The sequence below is a fragment of the Babylonia areolata genome, chromosome 4 (assembly GCF_041734735.1).
Source record: "Babylonia areolata isolate BAREFJ2019XMU chromosome 4, ASM4173473v1, whole genome shotgun sequence".
NCBI lineage: Eukaryota > Metazoa > Mollusca > Gastropoda > Neogastropoda > Buccinidae > Babylonia > Babylonia areolata.
In genome coordinates, this window is record NC_134879.1 from 18,944,688 (window position 1) to 18,950,689 (window position 6,002).

Below are 6,002 nucleotides of genomic sequence, written 5' to 3' on the forward strand. Positions count from 1 at the left end.
GTATTTTGGCACTGTTTTTTGTTTGACTCGTCATCGTCCTCACCCTCCAGCATTGCATTTTGTACATGGGTCAATTTGCTCATTGGCATCACAGTTGGTATCTTTTACTGCACTTTGTAGGTTAGAGGTGGCCCTTGGATTTGTTTTGAAAAACTAGCCTTTAAATCATGAAGCAAGGCTTTTTCTTTCTTTCTTTCTTTTTCCCAGTCATTGTGTGTTTACTGACAACATTGATTTTCATTTGAAGTCTCCAGCACAACGATTGTCCAGTCTGTTGATAGTTTCATCCAGCCAGGCCCAATGACATTTGTAGCAACATCCTTTATCAATGTCCTCAATATTCACATTGAACGCATGCTGTTAAGTCCTCATGGTCAGAGATTTATTATACTAAAAATTCAGATTCTGTTAGAATGTCGACAAAGGATGAGCCCAAGGAACAGCACATTTGGATTGGACACAAAATTGGCCAATCGCTGCAAAGCTTACAAAAGCCAGCCAAGTTTATGTATAGTGCTTTACTATTTCTTTCGATTCACTCACATGTGCTGCAGTCTCAGTCAGCTGACAGTCTTTTTTTTTTTCTCTTGAAAAGAAAATAATAGTTGAATGGAAAAGCACATTTACACTTTTGCATAGCTCTCACATCCCTGCATGTTAAATGGAAGTGTACTTCAGATGGCTGGGTCAACAGAGTAGAGGGAAACAACTCTTGTCATTTTGAAAATAACCTTGAAAAGATTATAGAGAGGCTGGCATTGTGGGAGGAAAAAAAGATATTGAAGTCCTGAAAGACAGCAAGTGGTGAGTAGGGGGTTTCTGTTTTATCCTCTTCTCTGGTGGAAAAGGGCATTGGCTTTGCTTGATAATCTGTTTTCATTTTGTAGCACAGGTTTTTGTGTGAGTCAGAGAAAGAGATATTACATCCTTTAACCCTTCGAATAGAGTGGCTGGGGAGATTTCCATTTAATCCTCTCTAATGGAGAGGGCTGTTTGATATGCCCAACACATGACTTGTTTTCGGTTGGTCTTTTCTTCAGAGTATTTGAATAGAAATCCACAACTACAGACGTTACACATGGCAGATCTAATCAGTGTCAACATTCAGACATTGTTCTATTGCTGTGTAAAAAGATTCAGACACAGACAACCGTGTGTTGCATAATGGATGCCCTCATCTGTCAGATGTGGACATTTGCAACAAACTGCTGGCCTGCATATATGTAGCTGTTGAATGAAAACTGGGTATCTGCATGTTACAATGTCAGCAAAGTAGATGCCTCAAGAGAGAGTGCGTATACAAATAGACCCGTGTAGACGTTGAATGCAAAATATGGCCCCTTATGTGCCGTTGTGTATATATATATATATATATATATATATAGCTCTCTCTCTATATATATAAATATACATATTTATGTGTGTGCGTGTGTGGACATATTCTATTAAGAACAATGGCAACTAATTATGACCAAGTGGTTTTAAACCTAAGTATTATTTTCTTTGTGTGTCAGTGTGCATAATCATATGAACACTGGTGTTAAATACTGCCTTTATTACACAGCTAAATGTTGCCTTGGGATATCTGCATGTCTGGGTACACACACACAATCTCACAGGAATATATAACCAAATCAATATCAGAAACATTTTATTGGCAACTGTTAAATCCCACAAATTATTGATTGACACCTACTGACAAAATTTTTAATTAAAAATTGGCAAATAGCCATAAATTCTTGGCAGCTTCATTTGTGTACAATTGGCACAACATTTGCACAGAATTAATCAACAGTCTGTTCACAGAGCTTGTCTGGAATCAAAAAACATGATTATAAATGTTGTGATCAAAAAGCAAAAAAGAATCTTTACAATTTCTTTTCCTGTGTCTTGTCCAATCCCTTCTGTTCTGATTATTTAAATTTACAGAGGCTATAGTTTATTCTTCGAAGTAAAATTTATTTCATAGGAAAAATCTAATCAATACAATGGATAATAGCTGGAATTTCTTAAAATCACTTCATAGTCTAAATGACTATAGAAAAACTAAATAAATAAAATAAAATTATAAAAAAAATTTCTCATAATGGTTGTAAAGTTATGATCATCACAATGTTCATCTCTTACAGTGTGGTTGATTCCCCAGCAGTTTTTTTGTTTTGTTTTTTTCAGTTATAGTATATAATGCAAAGAAATGGACAAAGATAAAAAAAACAAAGAAACAAACATGCACATGGAATATTGCTGTCTACTATTATAAAGTAACACACAAATGGAAGCATACAATAAAACATTCCACTCATTTGTTTTTGTCACCAGTGACATGAACCCATGCATGCATGCAAATAGAGATCTTGAACCTTTCCCTGAACAATTATATATGCTTGTGGACTGATGTTTACTCAATTAAAAATTGAATAAATCAACAGAATAGGGAGAGAAATACAAAAATGAAATAAGATTTTGCTGGAAGAATTTGGGGTTGATGTCATTCTACATCACTGTGACAACACTGAAGGGAAATATCACAAGTGACTGCAGATGCAAGAATTATCTTGATTCTTTAAATAAACACTTAAACTATCAGCTCCATTTTGCAGGGATGTTTTCCCACTATTAATGTGAACCCAAATTTGCTGTCCCGAAAGGAATCACTTGTGACTAAGAAAAATATATTCCCTACCTCCTTGTCAAAACAGGCTGCCCATTAGTACTGGATTTCCTTTTTTCATGTTCGTATGTCCACATACAACTCGATGAAATTAAACAGTGATGTTTTGTGGATTCTCAACAACAACAAAAAAAAAGTATTTAAAGAGGTTCAGAGGAATGGGATGAGGTGGAGGGTTTAAGAAAAAAAAAAAGGTGACCAACCACATGACATGACTCTCAACAAAGTGGATCTCAACCACACTATCTATTTAAAACAACAACAACAAAAAAACCTGTCGAACACAACTATACACCTTTTCAGCAGTTCAGTAGAACAAAAGTCTGACATACGCTTACACACACACACACAAAAGCAAAGTATGTACTGCCCCTATATTGTCTGCTTCAATTGAAGGATTTAAAAAAAATTAGGCATGAAGCAGAAAACAAAGCAACTCTGTGGACGGTTACACAAAATGGTGTGGTAGGTGCAATTTCCCTGTCTGGGTTAGACAATAATATAATTATTTTCAGCAAAAGTTCTCTCCACAGGCAAAAAACCAAACCAACTACTTACAAGGAAACAAACTTCGTACACACACACACAGAAATACTTATGTCCTCAGTATTCTTGGTAAACTAATCAGAGGGAAAAAAATACAGAGCATGGTGGTAATTCCCACTGTGGTCTACCTTGATTTTGTGAAGCATTGACACTATAATGAATGAAAATTTGTCGGTATTAAAAACTCAAAACATCAATCTAATACATGTTTTTTGCATAGATCTAGATGGATTTGATCCCATTACTTCTGCTCCTTAAGGGGTCAGCACGTCTCCAAGACATTTAGGAACGCCACTCAGTTTCAGTTTCTCAAGGAGGCGTCGCTGTGCTTGGATAAATCTTTTTCACTACACAACATCTAGGCAGATGCCTGACCAGCAGCATAACCCAGTACACTTAGGCATTGATTGTATTTGTATGCATCTTTTTGTACCTGAGTGGATTTCTTCAAACTGAATTTTATCAGTGGACAACACTCATCGCCATAGGTTCTTTTTCAGTGCGCCAAGTGCATGCTGCACACTGGACTTAAGTTTACCATCTCATATGAATGACTAGACCCCGAGTTCCATTTTCCAGTAAAACCTGGGGGAAAGGACAAGAGTTGGATTTGAACCCAGACCCTTCTCGGACTCTGTATTGGCAGACAAGCATCTCAAATATGTTTGTATTTAACACTATACTTTTCTGAGCATAACCTCAAATATGCAATTTCAGTGCCAGAAGCACAGATTACAGGATGTACTCTTGCCATGTTGCATTCAATACAATAATGCGAAGGATATAAATCATGAAAACAGAGTCCATTCCTGCACAACTACTACCACCTGATTCTTTCTTCATGACTCACAGACCATCTTGAATTCAACCAGCATTTCATAAACTGCAAAAACTTTTTCCCCCTCCAAAAGTGTAAGGGAGACATGCTGAAAATCATCATGTACATCCCCACCAATACCCATCACTTACTGATTTCCTTGGTTTCCATTTCTCCATGAAAGCAACATTTTTATCCAAAATCTCAGCTCAGAGTGTTCTATGGGGGGGGAAAAAAAGAAGAAGAAGAAAAAAAAATGGTATTTACAAAATGAAATACTGATTTGTATGAAAGTAGCTTCCAAGATCACCAGCCTGTGTAAAATGCTTGGAAAACTATAATTCATTTGAGACAAAATCCAGGAAGGAAAATCTTAATCAGCCATATCATTTCCTGAACAAAACACATTCAGATGGGAAAATCCTATTAAATGTCCTGCAGAATCTGGTTTCAGTTTCAAGGAGGCATCAAAGCGTACAGACAGATCCATAGTAGCTAAACACATCTGCTTAAAAAAAAAAAAAAAAAATTTAAATAGAGGGAGCAGATCCCAGGCCTTATGAGCCTACCCTTCATGTTCTTGCCACTTCCTGTTGCTGCTTTCAGGGAGGTGCAAATAAAGATACAGAGCCCCCCCCCCCCCCCACACACACACCCCTCCCTCGGTACAATGTGCAGATTACCAGCACCTTTCACTGTTTAGGAAACTGACAAGCCAGTGTAGTGAAGACCACTTTTTGACCCACAAAACAGCAGCTCCACGTACCACTGAACAGGCTGGATTCTTATTCCACGCAAAAAATATTCGTCTCGCACATTCCTGATCATGGTTGATCAATGCTGGCAGCTTTTTTTCTTTTCTTTTTTTGGTGGGGGGTGGGCAGGGGTAGGCTTTGCTTCACAACCCATTACTTCAACTAAAGTGGTATTTAGAATAATACAATAAGCTAGTTACATAGTCTGTATGACTGTGTGGATAGAATGCGTCACTTCAGGTGGCCAACAGCACACAACACTCCATTCTGCAGGCAAAGTGGAAGAGCTACAACATTATTTTTGATAACTAGAGCTCGATGAAATAAGATGGAAGAACTCTGGGCAAAACCACTACAGGAGAAAAAGCCTAGTAATTTGGGAGAGATGGCTGCATCAATGAACATACCAACGACTACTGACAACAGCTATGACATATCACAACTACACAACAGTATTTTCTCACTTGGATGCACACACCGCATGTGAAAAGGAAACAAATATATATGTACTCAGAAATGATACATGTTGCAGTACAATTACAAGAGTGATTAAATGAGTCTTTCACATTATTTATAATTCACAATCTATCAGAGTATACAGCTAATACATAACACAAACAAAAACAAAACTACATGTACTTAAGTGCACACATACCCATCCACACTTATGCATGCACACACACACACACACACACACACAGGTGACACTGCCTCCATTATGGAATTCAGACTTAACGTGGCATTTTTAAAAAGGTATCTTAAAAATGCAGAAGTAGGATGAGAAAAATTAACTGAAAATGGTGGAAAAGGAGAAAGGTTACATAATCTGAGACTGAAATACATGTCAACACATTTTCAATCTCTTGACATGATAATTCAAAAAACTGAGGGACACTGACACATAGCTAACTGTATTATACCACTGCTTTTGTAGAAATAAGATTGAACAGAAAAAAAAATCGGTTTCCTAAAATCTTCACTTCAGAACATTACTTTTCCTCTCCACTCTGAGAAAAAACAAACAAAAAAACCCAAAAAACAAAAACGAAGCACTGATTTTGAATACACATTTTGTCTGCATCCAGTCTTCATTTAAAAAATAAATCTGCATTCAATCTTGATTTAAAAAATAAATTAATACACACACACATACACACAGAAAATAAAGAAAATCTTGTCAATACTTATGCATTTCCATCCCCCAACCCCTCAG